This window comes from Heteronotia binoei, chromosome 4, assembly GCF_032191835.1.
Source record: "Heteronotia binoei isolate CCM8104 ecotype False Entrance Well chromosome 4, APGP_CSIRO_Hbin_v1, whole genome shotgun sequence".
NCBI classification, from domain to species: domain Eukaryota; kingdom Metazoa; phylum Chordata; class Lepidosauria; order Squamata; family Gekkonidae; genus Heteronotia; species Heteronotia binoei.
Genome location: NC_083226.1, coordinates 149,033,427 through 149,054,335, shown reverse-complemented (window position 1 = coordinate 149,054,335; position 20,909 = coordinate 149,033,427). Strand labels below are relative to the sequence as shown.

The following is a 20,909-nucleotide window of genomic DNA, read 5'->3' as shown; positions in this document are numbered from 1 at the left end:
GAAATACACGGCGTACATCTTTGTCGTGTTGCGATTCACAAGGATTAGACACGTGTGTATGTACAGAAAGTGTAGCAACGATACATCCGCTTTATCAATGTGAGAAAACAAAAACAAGCGTGCTATTTCCCCCACCCTACTGAAAAAATACAGTTCTTACTATCCGCTTCAGGACACGGGTCTTATATACAAATAGACGTGTGTGTTTTCTCATCTACATGTGGTTGGGACATTCTCGATTCTAATCTGTATGTTTTTCCTTCTTTGCAACCTCTTCTTCTTCCTCCATGAGGGAATCAACCTCCTTTGGAGACTCCGGTGTTTGCGCTTCATCAATCGGGGGTTCTCTCGCCTTTTCCACGGCTTCATCCTTCGTGTCTGCTTCAGAATCTCCAGAGGTATCCTCCATGTCCACTCCGGAATCACCGGCGGTACCGTGCTCGGCATCTGCTAGGGAATCTTCCTCATCTGAATCTTGAAAGTGTGCTAGACCCCCACAGTATGGGCAGTGACAGGTGTCCGGCCTCCCTGAGTTGACCGCTGCCACATTCTCTACCTAAAAGTTTGAAGAACAAAAAAAAAAAATTAGTATCCTGTCTCATGAGCGTGCCCCCCGCCCCCCAATTCCATACACCTCGGTGGTTTTTTTTTTTAGGCCTTACATTCGGAAAGAGCGCTTTCAAATAGACCGTTTCCTCCACAATCTCCATATTTTCTTGTGCCTTCCCTCCACGTTCTGACTCCTTGATAGAGACGCCATTCTCAGAGAGCTCTGCCTTTTCCCAAGCCTTCTTTGTGGAACTCTCCCACAAAGGGGATTCATTATTCTCCACCTGTGTTGAGTTCTTGAGATTAGAACCACGCTTTCTTAAAGATTTGAGCAACACCAGGGTTAGCATCCCACACATGATCAAATCCTCTAAATCAGCGACTTTGGTCTCTGATCCCTCCGCCGCCTAATTTAAAAAAAAAAAAGAAAGGGCATAACGCTACATGACCCGCCATCGCAATCCTCCCAGCTTTCCTCTTTTCTCACAACTTACCCGTGCATCTGTTTCTGCTTCCTGGTTCTCCAAACTCTCCTCTTCCATGTTTTCGGGTACAGATTCTAGAGGGGTCTTCTCGGGGGTGGTGTTCTCCGCTTCTATCTCATCACCGTTGCCTTTTCTTGAATGTTTGTGAGGCTTGATGCCTAGGGGTCCCTCCATGTTAGAAAATTTCTCCATGGTGGTACGGAGCCGTCAGAACGGCGCTCGGGTTTCCCGTATTTAAAGAGAATCCTGCGCCGACCCCCCCGCACCCGCTGGAGCGTTTGAACAACGGCGACTCCCCTATTGGTGACGGGCCGCGGAGCCGAATTCGCAGAAGGGGGGCCTATCTCGGGGTTGTCAAAAGTCAGAGTAACAAGGTTGTCTAACGTTATACATAGCGATCGCGTATTATATTTTATTCGATTATATACAGCGACCGTCTAAGACACGCGTAATCAAAACATCGAATTGCGCGGATGCTTTAGAAACTACCGCCGAGGGCCCCGATTTGCGTGCCTTTGTATTAAAACCGAAGCGCGCAAAACACGATCAAATAGCAATCTATGACAAAGGAACGGTCGTAACATTTCTCTATCCTCATCGCCTGCAGAAGTAATAAGGATAACGGCGGAGATGGGAGAGGGAAAAAGGGTGTCGTATAAACTAAAAATACAAAGCTGTAAAATAGAATTGAAAACTGCTGAAGAGTTGAATAATAAATATGATTGTTTCAAACGCAACAAATAAAAAGTTTGGTGGAAAGCGATGTTAAAACTGAAGGAATAAGATGAGAACAAACAGAAATGGGAAAAGTTCTGCTTGGAGACAATGAAAAATTAATTTCAAAAATCTATATGTTACTTTTAAAATGAAGTAGATGAAGTAGTGACATCTCAAATGATTAAGTGGGCAATTAATGTAAATAAAGAAATACAGACGGACACATGGGAATATTTGTGGAAGAACTCTATGAAACTTTCGACGTGTCAGAGTATTAAAGAAAATTGCTTTAAGATGATGTACAGGTGGTATATGACTCCTAAGAAAATTGGCAAAGATGAACAATAAGATGCCAGACAGATGTTGGAAATGTAAAAACATGAAGGTTCTTTCTACCGTATGCGGTGGACTTGTGAAAGAGCGAAAAAGTATTGGCGGATGATTCAACAAGAAATTTCTAGGATCTTGGGATATGAATTTAAGAAAGTCGCAGAGACTTTTCTGTTGGGATTACAAATGGAAAAATTTCCAAAAAGATAGAACTATAATTTGGTACTCGCTTTCAGCCGTTAGGACATTATATGCGTAGTTGTGGAAGCACGAAAAAATACCAGAGAAATGGGATTGGATTGTAAAAGTCATGACATTGTGTGAAATGAACGAATTAACAAGAATTTTAAGAGACTATGATTTAGAAGTTTTTAAGATGGAGTGGAAAATAAAAGGACGTTGAACAATTTTTTTGATAATGATGAAGTCTTAGAAAAAAAGAAGAATGTTAATTTTCATTTTTTATTAGTTAAGGATACCTTTAAACATTAGTACTTTAAGTAAATAGCACCGGCGGGGGTCAAGTAATGGGGGAGGGGTGGCTAGAAAGTAATATGTGGGATAGATAAAAGAAGTTATTAATGATGCAGGACATATAATTTGTTACCAAATAAAATTGTTTTAACCGTGAAACTCTGGTCGCTAGCAGAGGTTAGAACCGCTGTGCTGCAGCTTTTACCACTCTGCACCGCTGGGGCTCTTATTTCTCTAATTATCCGCGTGTAAATGTTTCATGGGAAACCTGAATATAATTGAATAGCCCAATTTTGTCAGAGCTTGGAAGCCGGTAGAGGTTAGCCGTGTAACAGTAGCCTCTGCGATCTCTTACAGCTGTCCAGCCCCCACATTTCATGGAAACCATTGTGGTGTAGTGCTTAGTTTTTACATCCTGTTTCCCTCCCTAATCATGATACCGAGCAGCTTATCAAATGGTTTTCCCCTTTTCCATTTTATCTTCGCAACAGTGACCTTGTGAGGTAGGCTAAGGCAGGAGAGCGTGATAGGCTCAAAGTCACCAGCAATCTTGCGTGGCAGAGTCAGGATTTGAACGTGATGGTTCCGGATCCTAGTGTGGTCCTCTAATGCCTATCCTAGTTGAGTACATTGTTTTACATCTGTGTAAGCCGCCTTCAGTCTCAGCAGAAAAAAAAAAAGTGGGCTACAGTAAAGTAAGTCTAGCGGGTTAAGTGCTAAACAAGAAACCAGGAGACTCGGGTTCAAATGCAACTCACCGGGTGACATTGGCAAAGATGAATAATAAGATGCCAGACAGATGTTGGAAATGTAAAAAACATGAAGGTTCTTTCTACCGTATGCGGTGGACTTGTGAAAGAGCAAAATGATTCAACAAGAAATTTCTAGGATCTCGGGATATGAATTTAAGAAAGTTGCAGAGACTTTTCTGTTGGGATTACAAATGGAAAAATTTCCAAAAGAAGATAGAACTATAATTTGGTACTTGCTTTCAGATGCTAGGACATTATATGCGTAGTTGTGGAAGCACGAAAAAATACCAGAGAAATGGGTTTGGATTGTAAAAGTTATGACATGGAGTGAAATGAACGAATTAACAAGAATTTTAAGAGACTATGATTTAGAAGTTTTTAAGATGGAGTGGAAAAAGTTAGGGCGTTGTATGCTCAGTTGTGGAAGCAAGAAAAAATACCAGAGAAATGGGATTGGATTGTAAAATTTATGAGACAGGGTGAAATGGACAAGTTAACAAGAACCTTAAGAGACTATGCTTTAGAAGTAATTAAGACGGAGTGGAAAAAGTTAGGACGTTGTATGCGCGGTTGTGGAAGCAAGAAAAAATACCAGAGAGATGGGGTTGGATTGTAAAAGTTATGAGACGGAGTGAAATGGCCAAGTTAACATGAACCTTAAGAGACTATGATTTAGAAGTAATTAAGGCGGAGTGGAAAAAGTTAGGACGTTGTACGCGCTGTTGTGGAAGCATGAAAAAATACCAGAGAAATGGGATTGTCATGAGTGAAATGGACAAGTTAACATGAACAATAAGAGACTATGCTTTAGAAGTAATTAAGATGGAGTGGAAAAAGTTAGGACGTTGTATGCGCAGTTGTGGAAGCAAGAAAAAATACCAGAGAAATGGGGTTGGATTGTAAAAGTTATGAGACGGAGTGAAATGGACAAGTTAACATGAACCTTAAGAGACTATGATTTAAAGTATTTAAGATGCAGTGGGAAAAGTTCAGGAGATACGTAGAAAAAGAGTGGAAAATAAAAGGGCATTGAACAATTTTTTGATAATGACTAAGTACAAGAGGGAGGAGGATATTAATTCTGGTTCTTATTAATTAAGGGTACCTTTAATATTAAGATTTTACGTATATAACACCTGCGGGTGTCAAGTAACAGGGTGAGGAGTGGGTAGAAAGTAATATATGGGATAGATAAAAAGTAATTATTAATGATGTAAGAAATTGAAATTTATTGCGATGTGTTACTAATAAAATTGATTGAAACAAAAACATTTTCCACCCTCGGATCACAATCGTGCCAGGTTTCTTTGTTTTGTTTTTTAAATCTTCACCCGTATGGCTTCTGCAAAGGGAAGTCCTGCCTCATCAACCTTTTGGAGTTCATTGAGAAAGACTCGTCAGAGATTCCTGAGTAAAATTAGCAGTCATGGGATAAGAGGATGGGTTCTCTTTCTGTTTAAAAACTGGTTCAATGACAGGAAGTAAAGAGTAGGAATCAGAGGACAATTCTCACAGTGGAGGGAAGTAAGCAGCGGGGTCCGACAAGAATTGGTATGGGGGGGGGGGGCAAGACTATTTCATTTATTCATAAATGATTAGGAAGTAGGGGTGTGGTATGTGGCAAATTAAATTCGGTGCTGGTAAGTGTAAGGTGATGGCACAGTGGGACAAAAAATCCCCACTTCAAGCATAAGCTAATAGGGATAGAACTTGCTGTGACTGAGAGGGGGGAAATCCCAAGTGTGTCGTGGATAGTTCGGTGAAAGTGTCAACCAGGTGTGCTGCAGCGATGAAAAAGGCAAAGTCTGTGGTAGGTATTCTTGGGAACGGGATTGAGAATAAAACAGCCGATATTGTAATGCCCCTGTATAGATCTATATCGCCGCCTTGTTTGGAATAGTGTGTACAATTCTGGTCACCGTATCTCCAAAAGGACATTGCAGAGCTAGAAAAAAGTACAGAGAAGAGCAACAAAGTTGATTAAGGGGGGGGGGGGAGGGGTTGGATTGGAGCACCTTCCCTACGAGGAAAGGCTGATGAGTGACTTTTCAGTTTAGAAAAGAGATGGCTAAGTGGGGGAGGGGGTCAAGATAGAGGTTTATAAAATTATGCACGGGGTGGAGAGAGTTGACAAACAGAACTTTTTCTCCCTTTCAAAATACTAGAACTCAATACAACGAGGCTGATAGCATATTCAGGGTGGACAAAAGGAAATACTATTTTACACAGAGAGTGATTAAAATGTGGAATTCGCTCCTCTCTCTGCACCCTTGGTTCATCAAGGAGATCAGTTCCTAGGCTGCCCGTGACCCACAACCCCCTCTTCTCCCTAAAGCAGCAACGATAAGCTCTTCTTTTTCTTATAGAATCTTAGGCAACCTGTTCATTGCTCAAGTAACCCCCAGACAGCTCCTTGGAGTGCTAACAGGTGGAGGATGCTGACGATGGAAAAAAGTTGTATTGTGTGCCAAGATATTAAGTGAGCTGCATGGCTCAGCACAAAGCCCCAGATCTTCTGATGTTAAGAGTTCCATCAAAAGCAAATGAATGCCTACTTGAATACAATTAAAGGCTCAGATCCTGATCTTGGTGGAACCATATCAAAAATCACCAAAGTTGGCAGTAAATATTTGTGTTGTCAACAATACTTGGGGAACATGGGGTGAATGCACATTTAACAGGGCATGTAGAACTTATTTCTGCCTATTTCACTTGCTGTAGGATGAACATAAAGGGAAATTTAGACTTAAAATACATATACAATTTCTTGTATTTAGTTAATTTCTGTATTTAACTTGTTTTCTGGAAGCAATTTAAAGTGTTTTTTTTCTTTTAAACTATGTTGTTTGGAAGAATAATGTCTCCTATATGAAGAAGCATTCTGTAAGCTCTGGAAATTTATTGCGTGAGAACCTAATTTCATCTGTTTATTTTGTCCAGGTCTAAACTGTGTCAGCATTAAATAATTTGCTAAGATTCATGCTCTCTCTCACAGGGTGAATATCCTCCCACGTCTGCGAGATATACATTTCACAGCCATAAAACCCTTGACCTAGAGCATTGACCTTGCAGGTCAAATACTTTTCTCTCACAATTAGCCCATACGTAAATTTGGTGGAAAAGCTATTTTAAATCACAGACCATAAGAACAGGAAAAAATGCTTTTTGCATTGATTGTACAAGGATTCTAAAATATACTTTTTACTGTGGATGTATAAATGTATGTATATATATTCTGTTTAATGAGGAAAGTGTGGTCTGGGGCAGTTTGTCCCCTTTTTGATTTCTTTTTTAATGAGGAAATTGTGGGGGAGGGGCAGCTGTCACTTTTTGATTTCTGTTTGATGATGCGATGTACGTACTGTATTCTTCTGCAGTGCAATGTTTCTAGCAAAATCTTTCTTCGAACACTTGGGGACGTGGGGTATCCAAAAGTGCAGTGCATTCCTGCGCATCTGCAGAACTCGTATTTTTGCAGCTGATGTATTCAAGTAGTTCATAGAGGGTCAAACAGCTCATAAAATGTTTTTCTGCTCTGGTGGTCACAAAATATGATCATGATGCACACCAAACCGTCAGAGGCTCAAGCATGTCTAAAGAGAACCTATGGAGAACAGCCGAGGAAACATAGGCTGCCTGAAGGGTCATGCAGCAGTTTAGGGGCAAAATGCAGAAGGAAAGCTGCAGTAGTCAGAGAGGAAAGGTGGATTTCCAGCAAGTTTCTGTGGCAGAGCAGGGGTTCAAACCTGCATCTCTCAAATCCTACTCTGACACTCTGCTATACCAATAAAATTAAAATGTATGAATGAACGTTGCAACAAAAGAGATACATCCCCTGTCTTCTCACATTCCATCACTGCACATACTTTTTGTAGTTACCAGAAATTATCCAAGATCAGGGCTTTTATTGAGTAGGAACACACAGAAACACAGTTCCGGCAGGCTTGGCACCAGGGTCTCTGCAGCACAGAAGAGAAACAAGGTCTTGGGATGTCTAAAGAAGGTGGTATATGGCAGTGGTCCCCAACCTTTTCGGCACCAGGGACTGGTTTTGTGGAAGACAATTTTTCCACAGGCCGGGGGGTGGGATGGGGAATGGTTTCAGGATGATACAATTGTGCACTCTATTTCGAGAAATGTGCTGAAACACTCGAAAGCAGCACATGATACACAGCAGCCCATAGGCAACGCCCTGTCCATGTAAACTTGCCCCGCAAAAGAGAAACCCAAAAGCTCAAAATCATCCGGATGGACAGGGAGAAGGCGAAATGCAGATTTAATATCACATTTAGCCAACTCAGCCCCCTGACCACAGCGTTGAACGACGCCCACGGCCTGATCAAAGGTAGTATACCTAACTGAGCATAGATCCTCAGGTATCCCATCATTAACGAAAGAACCCTTGGGGTAAGAAAGGTGGTGAATCAAACGAAATTCACCAGGCACCTTCTTTGGCACCACCCCTAAAGAGGAAACCCTAAGGTTAACCACTGGAGGACTAGCAGATGGGCCTAAAATCCTGCCCTCCTCCAGCTCCTTGGCAATCTTAGCGTCCATTACGTGCTCCAAACCCTTAACTGAACTGGGGTTCCGAGAACCCTGAAAAGGAATTCTAAAACCTAACGTAAAACTGTTCAACAAATATAAACTGTCAGCCCTACGTGGGTACATACGAAGCCATTGCTCAAGAGGTCCCATCTTTATCGGGCTGGGGCCCTTTTCCAGTTTGGGAAGGACCCCCACCCGGTCTTTTCTGACCCTTGCGTGGCCGAACTCTTGGACAGTTGTTAAACAAGTGTGGGCCAGCACACAGGGGGCATTCATGCTTGAACTGGCAAGCTTTCTGACTGCAGGCCCCCTGCGACCTAAACTCCCAGTAAAGCAAGCAGGTTTGAACCGCCTGCCCCGCAGAGCTGTGGGAAGATGATGATGGACTGGAAGGAGAAGAGGAACCCTTAGAAACTAAGTGACTGCTGTCAGAGTGGTCCCCCAGATTGGGCCGCACAGGTGACATCACCTGCAGCCGCAACTGTTGGTGAATCCGATCCCAAGGGAGGTAAGGGTACAAAGTGGCCCTCATCCTGAATTCCTGGACGTATTGAATCCAGGCCGGGCTGCTGAACATTGTATACCCTTTGTATATGATGTCCATGTACTGAATCAGTGCTGCTGCCCGCCAGGGCTGAGCACGCGCTATCACTCCCGCATATATAAAAAACCCTGGAAGCCAATTGGCCCAGGTCCGAGCAACCTTCCTCTTAAGTTTCTCCTTCTCTTTATCATCAAGCTCTTCCTTATCCTTTTGCTCTAATTCCCTGAATAAAAGGGAGAATATGTCAACATATTTTCCCTTAAGGATTTTCTCTTTTGTGGCAGGCAGCAGGTGATTGCCCAAAGGTAAGGCCACCTCACCAAAGGGCATAGCACCAAAAGGGACTGCCCCATAAGGAGATGGAAAACCCCAACTGCCAGTTAAAGCCACAGTTGCCCCCTGCTGCCCTATCCCAGGCCAATTGCCGAATGAACCAAACTGACCATGTGGCCACATCCAATTATTCTGCTGTCCTACACCCGAAGTTGAAGGAGTCCCAGAACCACCTGAAGCAGCACCAGCCCCATTAGGTGCGGCAGATCCCCAAGGCCCCCAGGGCCACACAGGCCCCAAATAGGGCAAAGAACCATCCCCAAACTTACCAGGAGGTACAGCAGGAGGCACCAATGCTGTTCCTGCACCAACCACACCGGACGACGAGCCATATCCAGCACCCGAGCCGACAAGCCCCACAGCTGCTTCATTAGCAGTCACAGCAGACCTACCCTCCAAAATAGACAAACGGGTCAGTATATCTGCCTGCAAAGCCAGCTTGGGAACCCACCCTTTCCTTGGCATCTGAGAAGGTGGAAGTCCAGATGCCCATTCCAGGGCCTGCAGCCTCTGAAAAATGACTGAGTTCACTTCGTCTTCCCCCCTCCTCGGCTGAAGATGAGGGGGGTGGAGGATGCTTCTGGGGGGGCTTAGGAGCCTTATGAGCAGGCTGCTTACCCTTTGATTTTCCACCACCTTTACGCCCTGACATGTTTGCCACCCTAAGGGATCACGGCACGAGAGTTTGAACTGCAGTAAGCAGCTTTACCACTCTGTGCCAAACCCCAAAATCACTCAATTTCTTCATCTAAAAAAGGCCACAGCCCTCACTTAAAATGGCTTCTGCCTTACTGGCACTTAAAATGGCTGCCAAGAACAAGAGGCGAGAAGGAAGAACCAGCACAAAATGGCCACCAAGGACCAGAGGCGAGGAGGAAGAACAAACAACCCCAGTGCCTCACAAAATGGCTGAAGCACACCACCCCCTGGCTGCCGCCTCAGCCCAACTTAAAATGGCCGCCAAGGCCACAAGGCCATAAGAGAGAGGCTCTGTAAGTGAAAAAATGGGCCTTGGAAAAATGTTGCCTTCAAATGAACAGCACCCCGCTGCCCCAACAAAGTGCCCCTGCAATCCCCCCCCCCTAAAATGCCAACCATGAGGGGAAAATGGAGGTCCCAATACAGCGCCCCTGCAATCACCCCCCCCCCCAAAATGCCGACAATAAGGGGAATGGAGGTCCTACTACAGCAAATGCTGTACAGGACGCAAAGAGGGCCAACAGTAATAAAGAAAAGAGAAGCCCTGCCGCGCTAAATTGGCCTGAAACCGGTCCCACAATGCGCTCCGCAAGCCCCGACGCAGCAACACACTCCGTACAACAAACAGCCTCCAAAGGCCTAACCCCCCCTGGTGCCGGCTACGAGCGTGATAGCACGCTCCTTCCCTTTCCGAGCACCGAAGGAGGACTGCAGAGAAGGGAGCAGAGGCTTCTGACGGCACGCAGAAGCCCCGCCCCCTAAAGGCGCGCCTAAAGTGCGCTAAATCATCCGCTCTTCCCTCCGGCAAAATCTCCCCGGCAGCCATGCCATGATGCGGCGGGCTGCCAGAAATTCCATTCTGTTCAGAGACTTGGGCATGCTTTAAAGCATTCTCCAGTCTGCATTTGACCTCCTGGAGAGTGTGGGTTAGATTTTGTTTGTCTTGTAGGTACCCATATTTCTCAGCCCTGAACCTTTCTATCTCCTCATAATAATTTAATCTAACTGTGTAGTCTTCATGAAATATTTCCCTTCTTGCATAGTCAGCTTTCATTCAACTCTTTTTAAACATAAATTTGTCAACTTGGTAGAGATTAGCCTCTAGATCTTTCCAGGTGTTTTTTCTCATGGCTGCTATGCCTATCAACTCCTGGGTGGGTTTATTGAGACCTGTGATCACATCAGATATGAAATCTTGATTTTCATAATGTGGTTCCCCACTGTGTTTGGGTAATAATATTTTAGCTGCTGCTGCTGCTAGGAATTTCTTCCTTGTTAAATATGCAGCAAGGGTCTCGTCTGGGCTCTGCACATTGTGGTAGTAGATGTGCCTTATGGTATCTCCATCCCACGTGTAGGATATTACCTCAGCCATCCATTCTAAGATGGTGGTATTTGAAGGGTTCTGGTGATCCATTACATTTTCTACTTTGGCTAGTTCTGAGCCTGAGGCGCATAATCTCAGCACCTGGTTTAATTCAGTTATGGAGGCTTCTTTGTAGTGAATTCTAGCTCTGGCCATCCACATAATAGATGCATCTTGGGTGTATGGTCCTAGAAACTGATGTGCCATTTTGATATCCTCCAATCGCCACGCTCTAGTTTCCTTCAGTACTTTTACAGACTCCGATCCAGCCTCCTTCCTAGTGGTAGTCTTTTTAGTAACCACGGGACAGACTGGGGCTGGTTTTGTTACACTGTGATTCTCAGCTTCTTCTTCCTCACTCTCTCGTCTGACGAAAAGTCATAGAGGGCAGGGGGTGAAATAGTTGCAATCAGAGCTGTTATAACTTCTAACTTCTTTTTGAGCATAGCTATCTCCCTTTGGTATGATCAGTGACTAACCGCGTCATGTACCTTCCTGTTCTTCTCAGCCAGGTACTCAGCAGCATATTGTAATTTGCTAACATGTGCCTGGCTTCCCTCTAGCTCTTGCTCCAGTGTGGCTACTTGCGTTTGGGCCTGTCTTAAGGCTGGCAGTGTATCTTGTTGTGCCAGGGTTAAGGTGCGCTTGTCAAGTTTAAGCTTGTCCACCTTTTCCCTTAGGTCCTGGACCTCACACTCCAAGTTATTATTTTCCTCCATAATTTCCCGGACATACACTTCATTTCCTTTACACAGTTGCTCTTTTTCTGCCTTATGACTCTTGAGTGTTTGTTCTAATTCTTGCTCCTTTTGGGCTAGCTGTTCCTGTAGCTGTTTAATCATAGCCGAGCTATCCTGCAGGGCTGTGAACAACCCCCATGATGCAAAGAGATCTCTCTTGCCTGAACTGATCTCTTTCTTTACACAATGTTCCTGGAACGTGTCCCGAAAGAATTGGAGGGGGTTGGGATTAGTGAAAGATCCCTTTTCCCATGGGTTATCCCCCTTCTTCACAAGCCACTTCTCTAGCTTGGGAAGTTCCTCATCTTTCTTAACACGGAATGTCATGGCTTACACTTTAGTTCACCTCAAAGTTCTTACTTTACTTGCAGGGCTGGTTTTCCTGCACTGTTAGGTGCCTAGCCACAGGCCACCAAGATTAACTGATGCAGGAGCTTTCCCTGGCACTTTCCTGCCTATTGAGGAGCAAAGAACTTGCAGGACACCTCTGTGTGTCTCACAAGTGAAGGAGGGAGTTGCAGGACCTTCCTTAGTCCTCTGAAACACTAACAAATGTGTGTGGCACAGGCTTATGGCCTTGCACACATTGCTGGGCTCCTCAGGAAGGGCTTTTCTCTAGCCTCTGCCTCCAAACCAATCAAGTCACTGCCCCTGCACCTTTCCTTAATGGGGCAGTCCTGGGTTCACCAAAAGGTTTTAAAAGTCTCAGAGCCTGAGCTTTTCCTCAGTTGGCCCTAAGCAAAAAGGAAATTTTTTGGCTGGGAAGAGTGCCTATCTCCTCAGACCTGGGACAAATTATTAACCCTAAGGGAGAGCTTCTTGCTCCTTTCACTAAATTCTCTTAAAGGCACAGTCAAGAGAAAGAACTAGCAGCATATTTCCAGATGCTCTCTGGCTCCTATGTGCTATTTTTCAGGTGCCCTAAGAATTTGGAGGGGGAGATTTTTAAAACTACTTGCTGACTGCAGGGATGTTTTTCCTGCAACTAAGCAAAAGTTCTTTCTCTCCTCTTGCAAAGAGTGTCATGGTGGACAAGTTGGTTGGTTTCTTAGGGAAAGCAGTGCCCTTAACACTAAGGACTCTTTGCCACTAGCGAAGCAGACCCAGGGACTTTTTGTGCCTAGGAAGCTAATATCAATTAGCTTAGGACTTGGTTTGGTGCCTAGAGATCCAGCATCAGTTGGATCGCCTGCTAGAGAGCTAATATCGATTAGTTCGCCTAGCCTAGGACTTGGCTGGTGCCTGGGGAGCCAAACCTCAGTTGGACCTCCTGTTTCCAGGACTTTTCTCACTGCCCTATGCTGAGGACGCTTGCACCGTGCAGAGCGGATCCTTGGGACTTAAATGAGTGCCTCAAACTGATCCTTTTTCCTACACAGTTTTTAAGGACTTGTTTTATGTGCTGCCCAGAGCTGATCCGTTACCTGCCCAGCTCTACGAACTTCTACGTGTGTGGATGCGTGTAAAGTGTATGTGTGTGTGTGCACTGCGCTCCAAGTAAAGAGAAAATGCGGGAAGGTAGCCCTATCCGTTCAGAAGCAGTCCTGACCTATCCTGACATTCCCTCCCCAGACAGACGCGTTTAGGAAGGCCTCGGGACGGCGGCCGGACTTCACGAGATTCTCCCCTTGCATTCCAGGCAGGCTCAGTCCTTTTGCAAGGGTTTGGCCCTCTGGGTGCGGCTGGAGAATCTGCACTGAATGATAGAGCGGGAGCAGCCCAACCCACAATATAGAGATGCTCTCTAGAGCCTTTCACACAAGTCAAGAATCACTCATTCATTCACACAACAGCCTAGCTAGCAAGACTTTCTGGATGGTGTAATCCCACGTCTGGCTGTTTGAAGACACGCGTGTCGACTCGCATGTATTCACACAGTCAGGGTTGCCCAATGCTTTCTCCACCAATATCTGTAAGCCAAAATGCCCTCAAAACTGAGGTTGGGGAATTGTCAGGTGGGGACCTGGCTTAATCAGGAACTTTTTACCTATGTATACAGGATTCCACGTCCAGAAATTAATGCTTAAATTTACCAAGGACTCTAAGTGAAACAATTGAAATTTATTCCAGAAAAATATAGGCTTACATACAAGATAAAATACTCATAAAATCATTCATACAGTCCTAAGAAAAAGAGAGAGAGAGAGAGAGAGAGAGACATGGGTAGACAAACAGGGTGATAATTACCTATCGTAGTCTTCAAGGAAGGCTCCAATGGCAACGAAAGAGGATGGGGGAAATGGGACCCTCAACTGTGGCCAGAATCAGGGCTGGATCTCGACAGTGGAACTGGGGTACTGCTAGATGCACACGAGTGGAGCTGGGTCAGAGGTTAAATAGACTACCTTGGACCCTCAGGGGATGGGAGGTACAGGGGTGGATGACAGGTGGTCAGCTGGTACATGACCTCAGAAAAGGGGAGACTCTGCAGTGACCATAAGGGCTGGATTAGTGCAGTAGCCAATAGCCAGTTAATTGGCAACCCGATTGGATGCTCATAGCTAGCCAATGAATGGACTTGGCCTTAGTTACCTGATTGGCTGTCCAGGTAGCAATGGGCCAAGGGGGAGGCTCCAGGATGACTGTTGCGGAAAAGAATGGGGGAAATTACTGGGTGGAGGTGTGCTTAAGACTACTAAACTTATCTAAAAAGGTGACAATAGATGGCCAAATTGCTACCTAAAGTAACACCCGGTTTACACAAAGGAACTTGGCTCTGGCTGAAGATGGTCTTCCTCTTCTTCAGTCTTCTCTTGGCACCAGTCTTTGTCTTGAGTTCCGTTAGACAAAGGCTTAGGCTGTCTGGCAGGATCCAAGCCTAAGAGAAGCTTGATTGCCCTATGCAGAAGTTGAAGCAGCTGTTGGATACGTGAGTCTCTTGCTTTGCTGTAATGGAGTCAGGAAAACAAGATGGATTCTGGTGGTGTTAGCCTTTGGTTCATGGAAATAGGCTGGACACTGTTTGCCTGTTTACAGTTCATGGCGGCGTGGCTTCTTCCACTGCAGTGGCCAAGACTGGGCACGCAAGGAGCAGCTGGAAGCTCGTCTGTAGTTCTGGCTAACATCCATCCAGAGATGTAGAATGCTGCTGCAAAGCTGAGGCTTATAATATCCATATAAGCCTTAGAAACCGTGGGCAAAGTCCACTTCTTAGAGCAGATGTGTGTGAGTCAAAACTCCAGGCACCCTGGCAAACATACAGGTGATCACGATGTCCATGTGTATGAAAAGTAGGGGGCTTTTTCTTACACAGCGGAGCATTGAAGCACACAAGAAGAGCAGGAACAGCCGCTGCTATATCCCTGTCTTCCTGTACAAGCGCCATGCCAAAAGGAAACCCATCCAGGGTCTCCCCCAGACGTGGCACCTCTGCAACTGCCCGATTCAGGGGGGGCCGCAAGAGACAAGCTCCACGGACCCCTGCTGAGCTCAAGGCGATGAAACCTGGCTCCAGTTCTGGTGGTTATTCACACGTACATTCTGTTGTAAATATTATTCCTTTGCCTCCTGCTTTGTGGCATGCACACAAATAAACAGATATAGTTGGTGCCCTGTCACACCTATTGTGGGCTTTACTTTCACAGAAAGTGTATTCTGGATTGGAGCTTCACTCACTTAAACACTGAATTTCAGTGTTTGCTGATCAGGATAATATTTTTCGATGTTCCTGAATGGGAAACACATTTCTAAAATGTGTCAAAAGCCTGAGATATTTGAATATATTTCATTTTAATATGTGCTTCTTTAGTCTTAATGTTGAGTTTATAGACACTATAAGATGAAAAAAGGTCCCTTAGAGCATGTTCTGACAGCTAAGACAAGTTTTATTGCAACCATTTGGAAGCACCTTAATCATCAGAGCTTGAGCACATAACCTCTCATTTCAGATGTGTGCAAAATTCAACACTTCAGAGGGCACAGGTCTGGATCAGGCTGGGGGCTGCATGATACTGCTAGGCTGTAAGAGTAATGGGACTGGGACTGGTGCCAGGCATGCCTGAGCTTTCAGCAGCACCATCCTAAGCAGAGTTATACCTTTGACATAGAGGAGTGGGACTGTACTAAAGATACAGTGGTATATTCTCTACATTTTGCACTGCTTTCTGTCTCTCAATTATTAGGGTACATCAACTCCGTACAATAAGACGGAGTTTCTGTTTGTTTCTGTTTCTGTTTGTTCTCCACTGCAATAAAAAGTGCTGGGTCCATTTTTATATTTCCTTTGACCTGCTCTTTTAATTTTATTTTCTCCGTATATAGTCATGTCTGGTTTGTGTGTGTTTAGTTATACTAAGCTTACAAACTTCTTTCAGATCTCTGGCAGAGAATCTAATTGTTTGACTGAGAAGGATGTTTACACATTCATAGGCATGTGTGGTTGCCAACTCTGAAGATTTGGGGATGATACCTAGAAAGGACTGAACAAAATAGGAATCGATTACACCTTTAAGACCAACTGAGTTTTATTCAGAATGTAAGCTTTCATGTGTATGCACACTTCAGACGAGGAGTGAAGTACAATAAGCAGAGCCACATATAGCTGGTGGGGTTTGGAATAGTGGTACAACGATAAAATCCAATAGCAGAATAGTAAAATTAAATTCAGAAAACCTTTGATCTGGGTTGCATTAGCATGGGAAACCATAAAACAGTAACATGTCAGAATGTGAGATGAAAGGTTTTCTGAATTTATTAATTTTACTATTCTGCTATTGGATTTTAACTTTGTACCACTATTCCAAACCCCACCAGCTATATGTGGCTCTGCTTACTGTACCTCATTCCTCATCTGAAGAAGTGTGCATGCACATGAAAGCTTACGTTCTGAATAAAACTAAGTTGGTCTTAAAGGTGCAATCGACTCCTGTTTTGTTCTGCTACTTCAGACCAACACGGCTGCCTACTTGGATAGAGAGGACTGAGTTTAACAAGGAGCTCAGCTGGGGGTGTGGTACCATAGAGCCTGAAAAAGACATGAGTAGGTTTTTATACTTCATTTTTACCTTAAGGAGTTTCAAAGCTGCTTACAATCACATTCTTTTCCTCTCCCCATTTTGTGAGGTAGGTGGGGCTGAGAGAGTTCAGAGAGAACTGCGACTGGCCCAAGATCACCCAGCAGGCTTCATATGGAGGAGTGGGGAATCAAATCTGGTTCTCCAGATTAGAGTCCAGCACTCTTAACTACTACATCACACTGGCTCTCTTTAAATCTGCCTTTTGATGCTTCCATTTCCTCTAGGGCAGCTAGCACAATCTCATCAGATCTTGGAAGCTAAACAGGGTTGGCTCTTGAAAGGAAGACCAGCAAGGAAGACTCTGCAGAGGAAGGCAGTGGCAAACCACTTCTACTTTACATTTGCTTTGAACCCCCTTGCTGGCGGCACCATAAGTCAATTGTAACTTGATGGCACTTTACACATCTACAGCTGGAGATCAGTTCTAATTCTGGGAGAACTCTAGGCCCCATCTGGAGATTGGCTGCCTTACTGGTGAATATATGTGTGCTTACACTTTGTATTATTTGTACTACCAGCATCAAGCATACAGTCTTCTTTTTGTGGTTCTTTTCTCCCTAAGATGGGCCTGATTTGGCTCTGTTTCTTTTTCTTTTTTCTTTTATTATTGCGTTCTAGCCCTGTGGTGAGCATGAGTATTGCCACCTTACTGATCACAAGCTAGGCTTCCCAACCCTCCCACCCTGGTGGGGGACCCCAGTATTTCCAGCCTCTTCCCCCGCTCCCCAAAAAAACGGAAGCGGGGGGAGGGGGAGAAACGGCGCCAAGGAGCATGGCGAGCCGCCCCATCTCGGAGCGGGCGACACCGCTGCGTGGCTGCCACCTCTTCTCCGCTTCACCGTAGCTGCTCCTCCGAGATGGACTCAGGCTGAGCCCATCTCGGAGGAGCAGCTAAAGATGAAATGGAGAAGAGGCGGCAGCAATGCAGCAGCTTCGCCCGCTCTGCCTCTGAGGTAAAATCAGAGAAGGGGAGGGTGGAGGCAGGCCAGGAGCGTGGCGAGCCGTGAATCTGGGTCCTTCTAGGACCCAGACTCGCGGCTCGCCACGCTCCTGGCCTGCCTCCACCCTCCCCTTCTCTGATTTCACCTCAGAGGCAAAGCGGGCGACACCGCTGTGCTGCTGCCGCCTTTTCTCCGCTTCATCTTAGCTGCTCCTCCGAGATGGGCTCAGCCTGAGCCCATCTCGGAGGAGCAGCTACGGTGAAGCGGAGAAGAGCCCCCCCCACCCCGCATGCACTTGGCAGGCTCATCCACTCCCTCCTTGGGCTGCAGAAAGGCTGTTGTGCCAGACTTTGAATTCTAAGCTCCCTTTCCATTCTGCACGAGCCCAGGCATCTCCGCTGCCCCTCCCATCTCCTTAGCCTCCCTCTCCTTCCTCAAAAGGCACCCTTGGTCCTCCCTCTCTCTCTGCCCCATTCCACAGGTCTGCCCCTCCTTGCTGAATTCAGCAGCAGTAAAGAAACACAAGGCTTCCCTCTCCCACACCAGGTCCCACTCAAGAAATATCTGGGAACTTTGAGGGTGGAGCCAGGAGACTTTGGGGGTGGAGCCAGGAGCAAGGGTGTGGCAAGCACAAGAGCTTTGACCATCACATTTAAAGGGGACCACACAGTAAAGCTGCAGTACTGCAGCTGGAGCCCTCTGCTCACAACCTGAGTTTGATCCCAGCGGAAGCTGGTTCAGGTAGCCGGTTCTAGTTTGACTCAGCCTTCCATCCTTCTGAGGCCAGTAAAATGTGTCCCCAGCTTGCTGGGGGGAAAGAAATCAGAGCAGGGGAGGGTGGAGGGAAGGAAGGCATTTAAAAAGTTGTGAGGTCCCTTTAATTGTGATGGACAGAACTCCCTTTGGAGTTCAATTGTGCTTGTCACACCCTTGCTCCTAGCTCCACCCCAGTGTCTCCTGGCTCCACCCCCAAAGTCCCCAGATATTTCTGGAATTGGAATTGGCAACCCTATCACAAGCTATTTGCTGTAGAAGAATGAAGAGAATAAAATTCAGTCATTTAGGCAGTATGTAAAATAGCAATTATCATTTTAATTAATTTATTCATGCTTTAGATTTATGTTCCGTTTTTAGCCATAACTGGTTTAAATTTTAAAATACAATCTGACAGTCTTCCTGCCTCCCTTTCCTAGTTCCCAATTAATTGCCTGCCTTTGGTGAACTATCCCTTCAGGCTAGTATGCTATCATGTTAATTTTATAACAAAATAAAACTTTGTGTAGCAAAACATTTTACTTGTATACATTCCGGAAACATTTTAAATAGCTTTATATATTTTTTAATCTTATGGTATTTGAGGACAGGCAGGTAGCACTGGAAGATTGTTAGGTTCAAAATATCACTGTACTGGATCACTGTATACATGAAACATTATGTCATTTGTGCCAACTGTCCTTCTATTAATATAAGTATGAAACAGAAGCCCTTATTTGTTGTTAGGCTCGAAATAAGTCTGAAGCAAATTTGGCAATTTATGTCTTTTCCTGGGTACAGATATTTGAATATCTTTTCTTGACTGTTGCAGTTTAGTTCAACTGTGTGGGGTGGGTGAGGGAGAGATTCTAGACTGAACGAAATTACAAAATAGGGTTGTATTGTGTTTGGCAGACTACTTCTGCAGATTTGTGGAGTTATAAATAACCATCTCTAGAGGAAGATACAAAAAAAATTAACTCCCACAATACTACTATAGCATTACTGTGTGAATAGATTAATTTTGCTCTATCTCAGAATCTACCCATTACCACTATGACTGCACTCTGTTTTCATAATGTGTCATGCTTTGCTGAAACCAATTAATGCAAAAACTACTTAGTCTACCAGATGTAAATAACTAAGCCTAGGGTTGCCAATCCCCAGGTGGGGGGGCAAAAGATCCCCCGGTTTGGAGACCCTCCACCTGCTTCAGGGTCATCAGAAAGCGAGGGGGGGGGAATGTCTGGTGAACACTCCATTGTTCCCTATGGAGACCAATTCGATATAATGGAGAATTGATCCATGGGTATCTGGGGCTCGGGGGGGGGGGTGTTTTTTGAGGTAGAGGCACCATATTTGCAGCATAGCATCCAATGCCTCTCCTCGAAACACCCACCAAGTTTCAAAGGATCGGACCAGGGTTCCAACTTTTTGAGCCCCAAAAGAAGGTGCCCCTAGCTGCCCTGAGCCTGCCTTTGGCAGGGAGGGCAAGATATAAGTAAATAAATATCCATTATTTCCAATGGAGGGAAGGCATTTAAAAGGAGCACAGTCCCTTTAAACGTGATGGCCAGAACTCCCTTTGGAGTTCAATTATGCTTGTCAGAACCTTGCTCCTGGCTCCACCCCAAAAGTCCCCAGATATTTCTTGAATTGGACCTGGCAGCCCTAACTAAGCCCCAGTTTTTCTGCTGGTTATTTTTTTACTGCCTCCTCACAAGGACATATTCCCTATGCCATGTTTTCTGTGTCCAGGCTACAGATGTTCAGTTTATGAATTCTGAAGGGTTTCATAAACTTCCATGCTACTCTGATGCCTGACACATACTGGGATTTTAAAAGAGATATTGATTAAATTAACAATTGTATAAGCTAAGTAATAGTTCCAGTCTTGTGGTTTCATGTACTAGCCAATACATGAAGGAAATGAATATTCTTGTTAAAAGTAAACTAGACTATCGTTTCCACAGATGCATAGTGAGCTGCAGTTTCTTCAGCTTTGAGAATAAATGCTGTGTGAGAGTAGGTGAAAGAATATAATTTACTGGGCCAGTTTCCACTGATAGGGGAAACAATAACTTGAACTTCTTGAAGCATTGCCTCAGTCAGTAATGAAAAAGTTGCATCCTCTGTCCAACCTATAACAAGCTCTTGGGGGACTTGCCCAGGAAAAGAAGGACTTGCACACCGTGTAGTTTAATCAATAAACAGGCTTTATCCTGATTAAAATGTCCTCATTTCCCAAAACAGATCTGAGTGTTTCATGCCTTAGAACAGCTAGCTTTCTGGTCCCATTTTTTTAATTCCTGACATCTTGACCATTAGACACAGCTTGGAATTAATAGACATAGCATCCATGAACATCATATGCACATGCTATTATCTTAATTAGGGTTTCCACTCTGAAAAATAAACAATGTTTCTTATGAGCCTCTGTCCTTGTTGTGCAATGAGGGTAGAGTCAGTGCCCCGTACTCCAAGGCTCCCAGTAGAAGCTGTGCAATTCCTGACAAGAAACCCAGTGGTTACTTTCAAAAGTTTTACAATCATCAAGCCTTTGACTCCAGGATGACAATAAAACTTTGTCAACTGTTGCAAGGGGGAGTATTCAGAAATTGTGTTGATTATTATGTCTGTCAGCATCTTCCTTCCCACACAGT

General features: G+C 44.8%; 1 protein-coding gene across 1 annotated transcript in view; it reads left to right on the top strand.

The window, feature by feature from the left end:
• The window catches only part of ITGA2 (integrin subunit alpha 2), a 111,225-nt gene that overhangs the window by 21,144 nt on the left and 69,172 nt on the right, over positions 1 to 20,909 (top strand). The window lies entirely within an intron of this gene.